The 19,037-nt window shown below is 43.6% G+C and overlaps 1 pseudogene across 1 annotated transcript in view; it reads right to left on the bottom strand.

Annotated features, from left to right (window-relative positions):
- LOC306850626 (von Willebrand factor A domain-containing protein 5A-like) overlaps positions 1-19,037 on the bottom strand; it is an 80,788-nt pseudogene that overhangs the window by 9,402 nt on the left and 52,349 nt on the right. The window contains exons 8-12 of the transcript XR_013786036.1: positions 15,803-15,891; positions 15,572-15,716; positions 15,417-15,496; positions 4,799-4,913; positions 4,555-4,713 (exon numbers count right to left, since the gene is read on the bottom strand). The product of XR_013786036.1 is annotated as a von Willebrand factor A domain-containing protein 5A-like (transcript). The remainder of the gene's footprint in view (positions 1-4,554; positions 4,714-4,798; positions 4,914-15,416; positions 15,497-15,571; positions 15,717-15,802; positions 15,892-19,037) is intronic.

The raw sequence follows: 19,037 nt of genomic DNA, 5'->3' as shown, positions 1-19,037 counted from the left end.
TGGTCCCAGGGCAAACTCCTCTCATTAAGAGCAGTGCACATTCCTGGGCATCTCAATGTGGGAGCAGACGTTCTGTCAAGACAGGGGCCAAGGCCCGGGGAGTGGATGCTTCACCCTGAGGTGGTGAAGCAGATATGGAGAGTGTTTGGCCAGGCACAGGTGGACCTGTTTGCGACTATAGAGTCAGCGCAATGTCCCCTCTGGCTCTCTCTGACTCCTCCAGCTCCTCTAGGACTGGATGCTATGGTGCAGACTTGGCCGAGGCTTCGTCTGTACGCTTTTCCCCCTATCGCTCCGCTCCTGGGAGTTCTGGCGAGAGTGCGCCGGGACGAGGTCAGTCTACTACTGGTAGCGCCGTTCTGGCCGGGCCGAGTATGGTTTTCGGACCTGATTTCTCTCCTCGACGGCACTCCATGGGAGATTCCCGTCAGGGGAGATTTCCTCTCACAGGCGGGGGGCACAATCGTCCACCCTTGCCTGGAGCTGTGGAAGCTGTGGGTGTGGCCACTGAGGGGGCACAGCTCATAGCTTCTGGTCCCTCAACCGAGGTTGTCGAGACCATCCTCCAATCCAGAGCTCCCTCTACGAGGAAACAGTACGCCCTGAAGTGGATACTCTTCACTTCATGGTGCGGAGACCGCCAGCTCGACCCAGTTAACTGCCCAATTGGTGCAGTGCTGGAGTTCCTGCAGGCCCGTTTCTCCGCAGGGTTAACCCACTCCACCATTAAAGTTTACGTGGCAGCCATTGCGGCCTACCACGCTCCTGTCGGTAGTCAGTCAGTGGGTAGACACCCCCTCGTTACACGTTCCCTCAGCGGTGTGCTGAGACTGAGGCTGCCGGTACGTTCATGTGTTCCCACGTGGGACTTGGCTGTGGTGCTAGTGGCTCTTAGCAAGGCTCCCTTCGAGCCCATTGAGGAGATATCTGACAGACTCCTCACTATTAAGACTGCCTTCCTTCTGGCTATTTCATCTCTAAAGAGAGTTGGTGATCTTCAGGCCCTTTCAGTGGCCCCTGCCTATCTCCACTTTGTGCCCGGCATGCCCAAAGTTTTTTTCTACCCTCGAGCGGGGTATGTACCTAAAGTTCCCTCTGTTACAGCACAGCCCATCGTACTTCAGGCCTTCTGTACTCCTCCCTTCAGGGAGCCAGACCAGCAGAAGCTTAATTTTATGTGTCCAGTGCGAGCACTGGGCTGGGCACGTATATACACAGAGCTGCCCTGTGGAGAAAGGCGGAGCAACTGCTTGTGTGCTATGGTCCCCCTAACAGGGGTCTTCCTGCTACAAAGCAGACCCTCAGTAGGTGGATAGTGGATGCAATTAACACTGCCTATGAGTCCTCTCAGCTCCCCTCACTGATGGGAGGCAGAGCTCACTCTACCCGAGGTGAGGCGACCTCCAAGGCCTTCTTAACAGGTGCGTCTATGCAGGACATCTGCAACGCTGCTGGGTGGTCCACGCCCCTCACTTTCGTGAGGTTCTACGACCTCGACATGCGAGCCACTCCGGGCTCTTCTGTCCTCTCGTCCTGGTACACACTGGGCCGGGACTTGTCAGTCTGGCTGCGTGGGTATCTCGTTCCCGAAGCATTTTCAGAAGCAGCTCGAGTTCCTGAAGGGGAATGTCTCAGGTTACGTATGTAACCATGGTTCCCTGAAGGGAATGAGACGCTGCGTCTCGAGGCCACACCTCCGGCATCCCTGCCAGTACTTGCTTTATTCCTAGAAGCTGAAGCCGGCTCGGCCGCACGTGCTTTTAAAGCTTCCTGGTCGTGACACACAGACACACAGAGCTGAAGGTGTTTATATGCTACACAGCCTTGCTTGGGAGGGTTACATTGTACTATGGTTTCTTTAGGACAGGGGTCTTAAAGCTTGGTCCTGGAGGGCTGGTGTCCTGCAGAATTCAGCTCCAACCCTTATCAAACACACCTGAAACAGCTAATCTAAGCATACTAGAAACTTTCAGCCAGGTGTTTTGAGGCAAGTTGGAGCTAAACTTTGCAGGACACCGGCCCTCCAGGACTGAGTTTGGACACCCTGATTTAGAACAAGTAACGAGTTCAAGAATGGGAACATGTTGATTTATATTTAGGACTTATGTTGCTTGTTCATTGTAATATTTTCCATTGGCAGCCCAGAATGTGATTGTTTCACTATAATGAAAATGCTGAAAATGTGAAGTTGCACTTCAGTTTAAGTAACTTTAGTGAAACTGCTAAACCTAAAGTAAATAAAATAGCCTAATTTGATCCTACAGTGTTGCTGCACATGCTTTTAGATCATTACAAATAATAATGCAAAAAGATTATCTTAGAATAGAAGATATGCTGTCTCTCATGTCACATAAATTATCAATAGTTAAGTATGTGGTTTTGAAGAAGATGCTTTTATTTTCTTTCTCTGTTTTGACGGTCTCATTTGGACTTGGACTTGACTTGGACTCGAACCTCTTTGGACTCGGTCTTGACTCGGACTCGATAATCCTGGTCTTGGACTTGTCTTGGACTTGACAAAGGTGGACTTGACTACAGCCCTACCGTGGAAACTGCTGTATTACTGCTGTTACATAAACGCCATCTACTGTCACAGAGTGAATTTACATTTAGACCATGTGTCCTCCAGAGCATTGAAAACACCAGGCGATCTGCTGAAGATGCGCATTTGAGAGCGCTTCTGTAGCACAACGGTTTTTCAGTGGCGATGCTATGGTTGATATGGAATGTTGCGAAATATCCGCTGAAGTAACGTGGCAGACACATCATGGATGAAATGTTCCTCTAAGCATTATTTTTCATAACGATATTGTGGTGGTATGGGAACTCCATCTGGTAAAGCACAGCACACAAGCCTACTTTGGATGGGAAGGTCCCAGTTGATGAAAACAATATCATCACATGAAAAGTCTAGGCACATAATCTGAGTGAAATCTGTAGCAATTTAGAGAAGGTGCAAGCTCCTCTGAATATTGTGAAGTTTGCTTGATTTTGTGTTAAATTCTGCGAACACAGTATCGTGAAATCCAGCAGGGTTAGGAGAGACAGTTTCAGAAACAGAATCTCCTCAGTTAACATATATATATATATATATATATATATATATATAATTATAATAAAATATAATTTATCTAGGGCTTCAGTATCAAAAATATTTTTCTAGTTGAATACTGGTCTTTCAAGCCATTAGTCGACTAATCAGACGTTTAAATTAATTTAATTTAATATATACTGGATAACTAAACCATAATGCACCTTTAATATATATCCTATTCCGCACAACATTTTAATTTTAACTAGTGCTTTCTGAGTCACTGTCGGCTGTAAAGATGAACAATGCTTACTCACCATCTCTGCAGTACAGTGGATCTGATTACATCGCTGGAGAATATTTGTTTTGAATTGGTTCTTTTTAAAGTAGACTTTTCAAGCTTTCTGTAAGTATATTTTTTATATATCTAATGTCTATGGGGCAAGTACATGCTCCAGTTCAAGGAGATCAAGAAGGCAGAAAGCGCATCCCGTTTGTTTTCATGCACAATGTTTTGTAGATATTTTGAGTGTACACAAATAAAAGTAGACCCTTTACAGTTTCGAATGATGTCTTATCTGTGAAGCTCTTTAATGTTTCTGCTGTTATCAGGAGCACAATGTCACTGATCACGACAGTGCCTTCATATCATGCAGTAGCACACTAACAGCTTCCACACTCTGCACTCGGATAGATGCTTAATAGCACACATTTATCTAGGTTAATGAAAGAGAGAGCGGCAGTGTTAAATTGCTACTACGTACATATTTTTCAAATGATAAGCCAAATGTGACCCTGGACCACAAAACCAGTCATAAGGGTACATTTTTTTTAAATTGAGATTTATAATCATTTGAAAGCTGAATACATAATCTTTCCATTGATGTATGGTTTGTTAGGATAGGACAATATTTGGCTGAGATACAACTATTTGAAAATCTGGAATCTGAGGGTGCATAAAAATCAATATATTGCGAAAATCTCCTTTAAAGTTGTTCAAATTAAGTTCTTAGCAATGCAAATTACTAATCAAAAATGAAGTTTTTATATATTTACGGTAGGAAATTTACAAAATATCTACATGGAACATGATCTTAATATCCGAATGATTTTTGGTATAAAAGAAAAATTTATAATTTTGAGCCATACAATGTATTGTTGGCTATTGCTACAAATATACCTGTGCTACTTATGACTGCTTTTGTGCTCCAGGGTCACAGATTTGAGGTTGATGAATGATTAGTGAATGTTTGGATGAATACATTTTTGGTCGACTAAGCCTCTTCTTGACGACCAACAGTTAGTTAACTATTAAGGGGGCAGCCCTATTTTTAATCACATCACAGTGTCAGGTCACATCTGGGTTAGCACACAGCTATTTGTTTAACATCATAGAGCCACTAAAAGATGAAAAACATGTCAGATTTGGCCTGCAGGCTGCTGGTTGTTGAACCCTTGGTTTAAACAAATGAATGACGCTGGTCTCCAGAAGGCTATTAGATTAAAGCATGCAAAGCTTTTACCTGTCCTTTAATCTGAGCATAGATGAGCGCCCTCTGACCCTGGAACAGGGCGTTGATGGGTGGGGACAGCATGTCAACCGTCACACCTTCAGGAACGGTCCAGTCCACAGAGATATTATCCACGGCCGGCTGGAGAGCAAACCTGAGCGACTGCATCACCTGACGGAGATGAGAGGCTTGTAGATAAACACCCTAAACATCTTGCACTGATTGGATCCAGTCTGTTTTTAACAGCAGGTCTTACTTTGGGCTGCATGCGGTCAGTGCCTGTGATGAACTGAGCGTGACCAGAACCTTCTCTGGCCATTCCTGTGATGAGAGCCGTACTCGCACCCTCACCGATCCCGAATGAGAAACACCTGCAGACACAAGAGCAGCTCCAGCACTGACCATCGACATGAACTAACGCTGGAGTAGGGGTGTGCGATAATATCATAATTGTTGTTTTAACAATGTGTGATTTGACATTATGGAGTATTTTGCAAAAACCATTCAAAACACCCCTACAGAGTGCACTGCATGCATGTGCTCATTTAGAGTGTGTTCTTTCACTGCATGATTCAGTCTATTAAAATGCATTTAGAATGATCACAAATTCAAGTCATGGGGGAAGAAAATTTATATATTTATACCACTTCATATAGTTAATCAATTTCATACAGAGAGTGCCATTTTTTCCCAAAATTACAAATGTGCTTTTGATTTTTTTTTCAGTTCAATAAACAAGAAGTTAATTAAGAGACTTTTAGACACCCTATTGCCAGTTTTTGCTCTATTTCGCCAACAAAAATAATTCCAAACACAGCCACAGCACTGTTTTGTATCTCTGAGCAACATGACAGTGTTTCGTTCCCGAATGAATCAACCGTTTAATGATTCGGATCAATCGCAATGACTCACTTATAAACAGTGATTTGCTGCCACCTACTGGCAGTTTTAATGTCACATTTTGATGTTTTAAATAATTTCAAATATCAGTATTCAATGTTTTATGTTTAATATATCAAAACATTATTTATGCATTTGTAATTGCAGGTTAAATGCATTCATGTCTTCCATTAAACTGTGTGTAAACCAGTCAAGTCAATTCAAGTCTGCTTTATTGTCAATTCTTCCACATGTACAGCACATACATACAGAGAATTGAAATTGTATTACTCTCAGACCCCTTGGTGCATACAGTTAACATTAAACACTGACAGTAGACGTTCAAATACAGATAAATACAGTTTAAACATATGTACATACAACTATACAGATATACAAATGAGGACATTGTAGAAAAATAAAAAAGGAGATCGATAAAGTGGCATAAGGCACATGGCAGAATAGATTAAAAATTTAAATTTAGTTAAATAAAACAAAACTGTGCAGATATACGTGTAGTGCAAGAAGAGCTTATCAGTCTGTTTAAAGTGACAAGAGAACAGTCTTTTTATCAGACTATCCGAAGAGGTAGTTTGCAGTCAGTCAATGCTGGATGAGGTAGTGCTCAGTCCAGTGCTGCACAAGGGACAGGTGCTGGTCACATTTTATAAAATTTTTTATAAGTGGGTGGGGGGGGGGGGGGGTCCTGGGGATGTGGGGAGCTGGGGGGGGTCCCCACATAAGTATCAGTGTTCAGTGTTGCATGGGGTAAAAGAGGGGAGGGGGGGGGTAAGGACGGGAGGGAGTTCAGCATCCTTGGGGGGCCCCAGTGTTCAGTGTGATGGTGCTGGATGTGTTAATGCCGACCCGTACTGCCTGAGGTCTCCCGGTCAGGAAGTCCAACAGCCAGTTGCACAGAGAGGTGTTGAGCCCCAGCTGGACCAGTTTGTGAGTGAGCTGTTGAGGGATGATGGTGTTGAATGCTGAACTGAAGTCAATGAACAACTGAAGTCCTGACATATGAGTCTTTTTTGTCCAGATGTGTGAGGGCTGGGTGGAGGGCAGTGGCGATGGCATCATCGGTTGAGTGGTCGGACCTATATGCAAACTGGAAGGGGTCCAGGGAGGGGGGGGAGGACAGACTTGATGTGGTGCATGACTAGCCAGTCAAAGCACTTCATGAGAATGGGAGTGAGTGCTATTGGACGGTAGTCATTGAAGCAGGATGGAGATGACTTCTTCGGGACTAGAATGATGGTGGTAGCTTTGAAGCATGTGGGGACAACGGCCTGATTTAGTGATGTGGTGTTCATAGTTAACCACAAGGTGGCAGTGGAATGCTGAAGTGTTGAAGTGCTGCTTGGGGAGTAGAAGGAGAGGTGATATGTTCTAAAGACAAGTTGGACATGTGTTAAACAATAAAACGAGCTTCGAAGGAATTACTCCGGTCTTGTGTTAATACTTCAATACACAACAAATTGGCGACGATGGTTTCCGTGCCTACGCCTGCATCTTTTCTGCCATGCAGTGGAGAGCCTGCAATTCCTTTTGCTACCTGGCGAAAAATGTTCGAAAACTACTTGCTTGCTATTGATGCTACAGGGGACTCATGGCCTGATGCCAGGAAACGTGCTATTCTACTACACAGCTTGGGGACTGAAGGCCAGAGGCTGTTTTACACGTTTCCTAATGCTGGAACTACATTTGCAGAGGCAATGACAGCGTTGGAGAATCATTTTGTTCCAAAGGTGAATGTTGTGGTCGCTCGACATCACTTCCGCCAGCGTTCTCAACGTGCTGATGAGACCATTTCACAGTTCCTGTCTGCTTTGCGGGAATTATCTTCATCATGTGCTTATGGTGACATGGAAAGTGAAATGCTGCGCGATCAGCTGGTCGAACGATCGTATGCCCCAGCAGTGCGAGACAGACTCCTGCTGGAACCATCACTGACACTTGACACCGCTATTATTGTTGCATGTCAGGTGGAACAGGCGCTCTCTAATTCGACCATGCTCACGGCACAAAGTGCAGTCCAGGCCGTAGCTTCTAAACCCTTTCATCGGAAGAAGCGTGATGCACATTCTAACGGAGCAAAATCTGTGGCTGATACTACACGGCGCGCGATTCGCGCGTGTTACCGTTGCGGAGCTACAAATCACCTCGCTAATGCTGCCGCTTGCCCAGCTGCTCGAGCCAAATGCCGTACTTGTGGTAAGACCGGACATTTCTCTAAAGTTTGCCGTTCTTCTAAGGACGTTCGGGAAGTGGTCCCGGATGTGGTTGTTCTTTTGACTGATACTTTAAATACCTCTCCAGACAAACTCTTATGCAATGTTCATGTTACAACGGCAAATGGTGCTTCTATTGAGACTGAATTAGTCGTGGACACGGGCTCTTCAGTGTCAATCCTGCCTATGGCTGTGTACAAACGACACTTTTCGGATTGTTCACTTACTGCTCCTAAAGTGAAACTGGTTACGTACTTGAAAGAAGATATTCCCGTACTAGGATGTTTACATGCGGACGTTTCACTGAATGAAAAGGTAACCACCGCTTGTTTTTACGTTGTGAAAGGTGGCTCTGCTTTGATGGGCATGGACCTAATTCGAGCCTTGAACTGTTCTTTTCACTTTGATCCTGTTACTGCACCTGACGAACTACATGCAGTCGTTGGTGAAACTATTTCTGCTCCAGATACTTCTGTGGGGTGCGTGAGAGGCTTTGTTCATAAGCCTACAGTCAAACCTGATGCTACTCCAGTTCGACAGAAGCTTCGTCGTCTTCCATTCTCCGTTCGATAAGCTGTTTCTGCAGAACTGGACTCATTACTGCAAAATGGCATAATTGAGAAAATCGATTCTTCCCCATGGATTTCGCCTATTGTTGTCACCACGAAGAAAGGAGGTAAAATACGTCTCTGTGTTGATCTGCGTGAGCCTAATAAGGCCCTGATTGTCGACCGCCATCCTCTGCCGCATATGGACGAACTTTTGAGTGAACTAAGAGGCACATCAGTGTTCACTACAATTGACTTAGCGGCTGCTTACCATCAGCTGACATTACACGAGGAGTGCCGGGACATCACCGCGTTTATTACGCATGATGGTCTCTTCAGGTACTGCCGGGTTCCGTATGGCCTTGCTTCCGCGCCATCTGCGTTTCAAAAGATGATGGAAACTGTCCTGAAAGGCATACGTGGGGTGAGGAACTACCTGGATGATATTATAGTGTACGGTGCCACCCAGGAAAGTCACGATGCGACGCTGCGCTCAGTCATGCAGCGCTTGTCCGACGCAGGACTACAACTGAACTGGGACAAGTGTACGTTCAGCCAGTCATCCTTAAAATTCCTTGGACATGTCGTTTCCAAACAAGGAATTTTCCCAGATGAGGAACACAAGTCTGCGATCATTGAGGCTCCTGCGCCGCACGATGTTGCTTCCTTACGCTCATTTCTGGGACTGATTTCATGGTACAGCAAATTCTTGCCGAACTTCGCTTCTGTTGCTGAGCCGTTGCGTGCGCTACTTAGAGATGCGTCAACTTCTCAGTTTGAATGGACTGTTGCTGCTGAACACAGCTTCAAAGAGCTGAAAGAACTGCTTTCTGGAAGTCAAGTGCTTGCGTTGTTTGACCCTTCCCTTCCCACTATAGTGTCGACTGACGCTTCTGACTATGGACTGGGGGGGGTTTTGACACAAATACACCCAGACCGGGTTGAGAGAACAGTAGCGTTTGCTTCTAGAACCCTTACTGCTGCCGAAAGGAAATATTCTACGGTCGAGAAGGAGGCGTTGGCTTGTGTCTGGGCCGTAGAAAAGTGGCAGCCGTATTTGTGGGGTCGACACTTTAAGCTCAGAACTGATCATTGTGCGCTCACTACACTATTGGCAACCAAAGGCATTGGTCGGGCCGGTATGCGGGTCGCCCGGTGGTCGGCACGCTTGCTTTGCTACACATATGACATCATTTACCGACCAGGACGTCTTAATTGTGCTGCAGATTGTCTATCCAGGCTGCCATTACCGACAGGAAATGATAGTGCTGCTGTGGAACCAGAGATGGTTGCTTTCGTTACTGGACTGCCTACATTGTCTGTTGAGGATTTCATGGCTGCTTCGGAAGCTTGTCCAGAGTTAAACCAGCTGCGCTTGCGAATCGGGCAGGGCTGGCCGAAAAAATGCTGTGACCTGGATCCTGTTCTGGTGCCCTTCTTTCGCATTCGTGATGAACTGTGTGTGGATGGTGTGCTAGTGAGGAGAGGTGAACATCGTGTTCTTGTTCCTTCTACGTTGCGCTCTAAGACGATAAGCCTAGCACATGAGACACACCAAGGAATTGTCCAAATGAAACGGAGGCTGCGTGAATTGTTCTGGTGGCCTCAGATGGATGCTCAAGTGCAGTCGGCTGTTTCTTCCTGCTTAACCTGCCAACTGAATGACAAATCGGCTAAAACAGCACCGGCTCCTCTTCAGCCTGTCAGCCTGCCATCTGAACCATGGCAGAAACTAGCGATCGATATCGTTGGACCTTTTGAGAGAGGACCTTCTGACTGCCGTTTTGCCATTTGTCTGGTGGATTACCATAGTAAGTGGCCTGAGGTGGCGTTTTCTCATAATGTCACTGCTGAGGTGGTCATATCATTTCTCCAATCAGTTTTCAGTAGAGAGGGAAATCCACAGTGTGTTGTGACGGATAACGGGCCTCAATTCCTCTCCAGTGTGTTTGCAGCATTCTTAAAGGAGAGAGGAATAAGTCACATGCGTAGTACTGTCTATTTTCCACAATGCAATGGGGCTGTGGAGAGGTGGAACAGAGTCCTGAAAGAATGCATCCTCTCTGCGGAACAGATGGGGAAACCATGGAAACATGCAGTGACTGAGTTCTTGCAAAGCTACAGAGCTACCCCTCACAGTACTACAGACGTTTCACCTTCTGAGCTTCTTCATCATCGCAAAATGCGTACAAAGCTGAATGTCTTTCCTGTTGGCCCCAAAAGTGACAAATGTGCTCGAGTGAAAGAGACTGTGAGTAGCAAACAGCTCAAGAGTAAGGAGTACACGGACAAAAGACGTGGTGCAAAGTACCACACTTTCAAACCAGGAGACCAGGTGAGAGTGAAACAACCTGGGCATGTGAGGAAGGGTGTTTCTCAGTTCTCACCACCACTGAACATTGAGCAACAAATCGGAAAGAGTACTTTTGTTCTGAGTGACAAAAAGAAATGGAATGTGTCGAAATTAGCTCGCTTTACAGCCCCTGTTACCACTCAGAAGGAGAACTTTCAGCCACCAGTGACATCTAATCTTAGGAAGAGTAGTAGAGTGCGTAGAATGCCAGCGTGGTTGAAGGAATATGACTTACAGTGAAGTGAAGTGAAATTGTACATGCATGAAAAAAGAAAAGAAAACATGCATCTTTGTTTTGGTTATGTTGTGAGCTTGTGAACAGTTATAATTGCTTAAATACTTAAAACTGTGCATTAGAATAAGTAAACAATGTCAGTTACAAGGTTGTTACAAGTTGTTTTAGTTATTAACAAGTACACAGTAATCTATATAATTTTGTTACCTTAAAAGAGGACCTTTGTTTTGAATACTAATCTGTGATATGAAGAATCTTTCAAGTAAGAGGGGAAATGTGGTGTTCATAGTTAACCACAAGGTGGCAGTGGAATGCTGAAGTGCTGCTTGGGGAGTAGAAGGAGAGGTGATATGTTCTAAAGACAAGTTGGACATGTGTTAAACAATAAAACGAGCTTCGAAGGAATTACTCCGGTCTTGTGTTAATACTTCAATACACAACAAGCGAGATGTTGAAAATGTCTGTGAAGACATCAGTGAGTTCCACTGCAGAGTCTCTCAGTACACGCCCAGGAATGTTGTCAGGACCCAGAGCTTTGCGTGCATTGATCCTGCTGAGGGATCTCCTCACACTGTCCAGGGACAGCGTCATCACCTGGTCGCCGGGAGGAAGTGGAGTCTTCTGTGCAGTGGTGCCGTTTTGTGCCTCAAAGCGAACAAAGAAGACATTCAGCTCGTTCAGCAGGGGGATGGTGCTGTCACAGGTCTGTGGTGGGGGCTTGTAGTCCGTAATGGTCTGTATCCCCTGCCATAGGCTCCGAGTGTCTCTGCTGTCGCTGAAACGATGAGCTATCCTCCTGGAGTACTGTCTCTTGGCCTCTCTGATGCCGCGGGAAAGGTTGGCCCTAGCGGTCTTCAGGCCTAGCGGTCTTCAGCCCTCCTCATCTCCAGCGCTAAAGGCAGCGTTCCGAGCCTTCAGAAGTCTGTAGACCTCCCCTGTCAGCCACGGCTTCTGGTTGGCCCTGACAGTGATAGACTTTGTGACGTTACATCATACTCTTGGAGGTCTGTAGTGTTGTTGTGTGTGGCAGCCTGTTTAAACATATTCCAGTCAGTGGTGTCAAAACAGTCTTGAAGTGCCTCCGGCCACACTTGTATCTGTTTGTGTATTGGTTTGATGACTTTAACGAACGAGTCTGTATGCAGGCATTAGCATGACAGTGATGTGGTCTGAGGTTCCTAGGTGGCGGAGGGGGAGGGCCTTGTAAGCTCCTCTCTGGGTGGTGTAAACAAAGTCCAGAGTATTTTTTCCCCTTGTTGGAAAGTCTATGTGTTGGTGTATTTTTGGGAACACACTCTTTAAGTCTGCATAGTTGAAATCCCCAGCCAAGATGAGAAAAGCATCTGGATGGGCTGTCTGCTGCTCACTGGTGTGCTGGTACAGATCATTTAGTGCCTCACTCCTGTTGTTGTTGTTGGAGCTGAGAGGGATGTATACAGCCACGAGCAGTATGGCTGTATATTCCCTCGGTAGATAGAACGGCCGGCACTTAATAATCATAAACTCCACCAAGGGTGAGCAGTGTTTGCAAACCACAACATCGTCGCGGCACCATGCATCATTGACGTAAACACAAAGCCCGCCGCCGCGGATCTTACCTCCCTCGACGAGAGCTCTGTCAGCTCGATAGCATGTTAGCTGGTCGAGCTGTATGGCGCAGTCCGGTACGCTGTTGTAAAGCCATGTTTCTGTAAACACAAAAACACAACAGTCTCTTACAGTCCTCTGAGTAGTTGGATGTAGTCCAGTTTATTGTCCAAAGAGCATACAATTGTGGTCAGAATTATTGGAACCCTTGGTAAATATGATCAAAGAAGACTGTGAAAATGAACCTGCTTTGTTAATCCTTTTGATCTTTTATTTAAAAAAAAAAAAAAAAAATCACAAAAAGCTAACCTTTCATTGGATAATAAGAATTTAAAATGGGGGGAAATATCATTATGAAATGTTTTTCTCAAACACACGTTGGACACAATTATTGGCACCTTTTTATTAAATACTTTTTGAAACCTCCATTTGTCAGTTTAACAGCTCTAAATCTTCTCCTATAATGCCTGATGAGGTTAGAGAACACCTGACAAGAGATCAGAGACCATTCCTTCATCCAGAATCACTCCAGATCCTTTAGATTCACAGCTCCATGACGGTGCTTCTTCTCTTCAGTTCACCTCACTCATTTTCTACAGGGTTCAGGTCAGAGGACTGGAATGGCCAGCAGAAGCTTGGTTTTGTGCTCAGTGACCCATTTTTGTGTTGTTTTTGAGGTTTGTGTTTGGATTATTGTACGGTTGGAAGATCCAAACATGGCCCATTATAAGATTTCTAATAGAATCAGTCACTTATTGATTTTTTATCTGTTGGTATTTGATAGAATCCATGATGCCATGCGTCTAAACAAGATGTCCAGGACCTCCATCAGAAATATAGGCCCACAACATCACAAATACAGCAGTATATTTCATTGTACACATGGGGTACTTTTTATCCCTGTGTTCACCAAACCCATCTTGAGTGTTTGCTGCTAAAAAGCTCATTTTTTAGTTTCATCTGACCATAGAAGCCAGTCCCATTTGAAGTGCCAGTCCTGTCTGATAACTGAATATGCTGGAGTTTGTTTTTGGATGAGCTAGGAGAATTTTTCTTGAAATCCTCCCAAACAACATGTGGTGATGTAGGGGCTGTTTGACAATTTTGTTTTACGGTTTTCTGACCCCGAGACTCAACTATTTTCTGCAATTCCCCAGCTGTGGTCCTTGGAGAGTCTTTATCCACTCAAACGCTCCTCCTCATCGTGCATTAGGACGATATAGACACACGTCCTCTTCCAGGCAGTTTCATTACATTTTCTGTTGATTGGAAATTCTTAATTATTGCCCTGATGGTGGAAATGGGGATTTTCACTGCTCTAGCTCTTTTCTTAAAGCCACTTCACTAATTTGTGAAGCTCAATTATCTTTTGCTGCACATCAGAAATATATTCTTTGTTTTTTCTCATTGTGATGGATGATTAAGGGAATTTGGGCTTTGTTTTCCCTCCTATTTATATTTCTGTGAAACAGGAAGCCATGGCTGGATAATTTCATGTTCATAATCACCCTAGAGTGCTCAAAATTGTGAATATGAATGGGAGTATACTTCAGAGATATTTTACTCTTAAGAATTTCTAGGGGTGCCAATAATTGTGTCCAACGTGTGTTTGAGAAAAACATTTATTTCATAATGATATTTCCCCCCATTTTAAATTCTTATTATCCAATGAAAGGTTAGCTTTTTGTGAATTTTTAAATAAAAGATCAAAAGGATTAACAAAGCAGGTTAATTTTCACAGTCTTCTTTGATCATATTTACCAAGGGTTCCAATAATTCTGACCACAACTGTACGTTCGCCAGTACAATGGTGGGGATAGCTGGCTTGTGTGGGTTGGCCGCTAGCCTAGCTCGGATACCTCCGCGCTTAGCCCTCTTCTGCTTCCTCTCACACCGCTTGTAGCGCCTCCACTGTGGGCAAGATGCAGTAGTGGGGGTCGGTGATGTAGTAGGCTTCCGGAGCAGACCGAGGTCCCGCAGCTCATCGGCGGTTTTTTTTTCGGGTTAATTCGTGGCCTGGGGCAGTCGTGGCCTAATGGATAGAGAGTTGGACTTGTAACCCGAAGGTCGTGGGTTCGAGTCTCAGGTCCGGCAGGGATTATGTGCCGAGTTTAACTCTAAAAATGTGATTCTGCAGACATCGAGCAGAAACTCACGACTGTATGCGTGCTTAAAGACAGGTAGACGTGATGAAGATGTACAAAAACATTGCGACTTACAAGACAAAAAACACGGAAACACCGTTCTGTCGGGAGAGAGAGAAGCCGCTGCGTCTGTGCGCGCCGCCATGTTTGTACTGTCAAGCGATTAGTGCTGTCAAACGATTAATCACATCCAAAATAGTGTACATTTATCATGTATATATAAATACACTCACATGCATGTATATATTTAAGAAAATTTTTATATTTGTATATTAAATATATTTATACATAATATATATATACACACATGTAAATATTTTCAAAATGTATACTGTATATGTGTATTTATATATACATAATACATTTACACAGTACACGCATATATTACAAAAACTTTTATTTTGGATCCGATTAAATCGGGATTAATCATTTGATTAATCACTAGTGTAAATACATCTAAATGCCACTTCAGATAAAGCTTGTGTGTTGATTTCATAATCTTGAATTTTTTATTATTCTAATTGACTGATTAAATGTAAGAATCTGACTCAAAAGATAATGGATACTTTTAGAATAAATTTCTATATAAAAGGTAAAAATACCCATAAAAGTAAAAATCAGTTTAAACTTGTTGGATAAGATTATTTATATCAGTGTGAACTGACCAGCACACAGAATATGAAGAATATCAAAAACTTTAGGAGTCAGCTGTCCACGGCAGTCCTTGAGATACCAGCACAATAACACACTCAGCAAAATGTCATCTAATTACTGTTATTGATAAAATCCCAGAAAATAAAAGATATTATTTTTTGTCAATATCACACACCCCTAGTCTGGAGTGAACCACGATGATGTCAGTAAATACTGAGTAATGACTGAGACAAGAGAACCCACCTGTGAGAGTAAGCATGACTCTTCACGAGATCCAGAATCTCTTTAGTGTTCCACACCTCTCCATCAGTGAAGATGAACAGCTGAGAGAGCAGAGGAGAGAGTAGTAAATGATCTCTGGAATCTGTAAGGGTGCGCGTGTGCTGGTCTTGCTGTACCTGTCGAGGGTGATCCGGGTAACAGGGCTGACTGTAGATGTGTTTCAGCGGCTGTAGGATCTCCGTGCCGCCCATGTCTGCGCTCATGCTCTTCACTCTCTTCAGAGCCTCTTCCATCGTGTCCTCGCTGTACACAACACTCTGACTGCAACGACACACGCTAGTCTCTCAAAACCACAGCTAACCTACACGAAATCACTCCTGAAGAATAATTAGCATCTAGTTACTAACGGGAAAAAGGACTCAAAGTGAGAGCCGAATCCGTAGATGTTGAAGTAGCATCCCATGGGCAAACTCTTCAGCAGCAGCAGCAGCGTGTCCTGGAGAGACACATGTCCTCATTTTAAAGTCACTTTGGATAAAAGCATCTGCTAAATGACTAAATGTAAATGTGCAGATGAGCATGCGTGACTCAGTACAACTCAAATTAATGAGCAGGGGTGGCACATAAGTTTTTCAGTCTGGTTCCCATAAGAGAGCACTTGGAGATTTGGTTTGGTCCTCACACTGCACATAGTGTGACCCATTAAATATAACTATAAAAATAAATTAATAATAGTGATAATACTATTATTGCACTTTATTTAGTTTTTTTAAAATAAAATAATAAACTAAACAATAAATGAATGAATGTCAGTTCACTAAAGTGTGATATTTTGTTTTAAAATGAAAGGTGCCATAGAATGGAAAACTGTATTTACCTTGGCATAGTTGAATAATGGAAATTGCATACCATGAGCCTCAAACACCATTGTTTCCTCCTCCTAATGTAAATCTCATGAATGCAAAAGATCACTGAAAAATAGGCGAATCAGAACATAACACTGACTGTGGTGCTCAGGATCTGTAAATCATTCTCCATCATCCTCTCCGTCATCTCTCCTTACTCCGTTTATGTGGTAAGTGAAATCTTATGTACTGTAATGTAACAGGCTACTGCTAGCAAGCAGCTAACCATGTCCCTTTAGTGGCTTGCGTTATTTTATTAGAACGCGTTATTTGCTCTCCGTGCCTTTCTGAATACAGACACCAACCCATCCTTGCACTTCACATCCCCTGCACACCCTGGAACACAACATTTATTTCCATGATCTGCCATTTTCGCTGTTGTCCTCGCTTGTTTCTTCATAATACCTGCAGAACTTCTGATGGTTACAGTCGGGATCACTAATAGCTACACCCCTAACATTTGCATAAACCCGCCCATGTTCTATTCCAGCCACCAGCCGAACCATCAGAAGTTCTGCAGGTATTATGAAGAAACAAGCGAGGACAACAGCAAAAATGGCAGATCGTGGAAATAAATGTTGTGTTCCAGGGTGTGCAGGGGATGTGAAGTGCAAGGATGGGTTGGTGTCTGTATTCAGAAAGTCACGGAGAGCAAATAACGCGTTCTAATAATATAACGCAAGCCACTAAAGGGACATCGTTAGCTGCTTGCTAGCGGTAGCCTGTTACATTACAGTACATAAGATTTCACTTACCACATAAACGGAGTAAGGAGAGATGACGGAGAGGATGATGGAGAATGATTTACAGATCCTGAGCACCACTGACAAGCATCTGATCTTGTAAAATGTGTGGCAAGTATTGCTGCTCCATAGTATAAACGGAGCTCGTGCGATCGCGAATCTCGAAAGCGAAAGTGAAACTATAACGTGATCGACCGATCGTTCAAAAGCAGTTTCAATGCCCCGCGTATTAATAGCGGCTCCCTGAAGCCCGCATTTTATATACAGTACTGTATAATTACCCGGCGATATAACTGTGAGAGAAAGTATTGAAATATATATTTTCCCTTTGTTTCCTTCCTGCTGTGTGAGCTAGTGAAATGTGAAGGAGTGGATCGCAGATCTACAATGGCCTTCATAATAATATTAACTATAATATTTCTTGAATAATTATTCATCAAAGTTACATTTATGCATGTTAGAGAATAAGTTGAATATGGCTTTAGTCTGCCTTTCTACTCTCTAAGAAGCTGCTCTCATTGTGTGTGTAACCATGCCCGATAAGGTTTAGGGCTGAGGCAATCTTGAAGTAAGATAAGTGTTTTTCTGCGTATGTGTGTTAGTATCTGTCTGTACAGGGAAAAGCACAGACAGTCCAGGTCAAACGTTTCGCTGCCGATGTCCAGCGTATCAGATATACGTCTTTGGAGGCAAGAATTTATTTAATATTATTATTTCTGGTTATGGACTGTCTGTAAGCGCAGGGGGTGCGAGAGGGGGAGAACGATGGACTCGCTCAGACGTGAGTGAGGGACACCAGCAAGAATGTGTGTGAATTTGGTTTGAGAATACTGGTGTCATAAATTAACTGTAACTTTAAGTTACTTTGGGAGTGTAAAGGTGTACGAGTAGTAGTAGTAGTAGTAGCCCTTTACACATCTATGTCTAAGAAGTAGACTTGGATTTGAGATATTGAGAGGTGTGCACAGTCCGGGGGGTGGGGGTGGCAAAAACGCATTCTCTAAGGCACTGAGAGCCGTAGAGGCAAAAGTGCATTTGTGGCGTTGAGAAGCCACAGCAGCCAGAGAAGGGCATTTGTGTAAAGGTATAGGAGATACCGAGAGAATGTAAGACACTAGGCCGGGGTTCTAGTGTAAATCGCTCTTCCATCTCTCGACTCCCACCATTACAGACAGGGGCGCGCACCGAGATTTTAGTGACTAGGTCAGGTCAGTGGTTAGGGAAAAGAATACCCAAAAATTACTGTTATAAAGAAATAGTAATAACCTATATGCGCATATATAGATATATATAAATATAGGTTAAGGGAAAGGATTGATTGATCTGGGATGCATCAGGAACAACCCTGAAAGAGAAATGTAGGTTTTTATGAGCCTATTTGTATTGGAACAGTATATGGAAATTCTGGAATATACTTTGCAGTTTCATCACGCAGAAGTCAAGAGCTATTTGTAAGATCGCCACCTCAATCTCTTGCTGACATCATCTCTTTTTTGTTTTCAACTGTGCTAGGAATTTGATAACTTGCTTAGTTCTGATAGAAATAAGGAAATAGAGAAGAGCAAATGCTGTAAACAGCTCGGCTCTGAAGCTCTCACCTTAAAGAGATTCTCCGAATTCATTGAAAGAATGGTCAGTCTGGGCTTTGATTCTGATTGGAAAGTTAAAACAAAAACTTGATTGGCTACAAACAAGAAAGAACCAGAGAGATAAAAAGAATTCTAAATGGATGTGCCTATTTTCAGATGTGTAAATGTAAAGTGGCTATTTGTTAAAAATAATCCCAGAAGTGATGATTTAATCTGATTCTTTGTGCATAGAAGGTTTAAATGACAAAGAATTATATCATAAATCTGTTATAGTTCCCATATAATTGTTGAAAGCCCTGACAAGGCATATTGAACAGAATTCTGGGTTAGTGAAAAGAGAATTTGTGCCAATTTGTGTGTAGGCACACAAATTGGCAGTAGCATTTTGGAAAAACTTAGAAGCTT

Source organism: Barbus barbus (genome assembly GCF_936440315.1).
Source record: "Barbus barbus genome assembly, chromosome: 30".
Lineage (NCBI taxonomy): Eukaryota > Metazoa > Chordata > Actinopteri > Cypriniformes > Cyprinidae > Barbus > Barbus barbus.
Note: the sequence above shows the minus strand (reverse complement) of the source record. Positions and strands in the feature narration are given on the sequence as shown.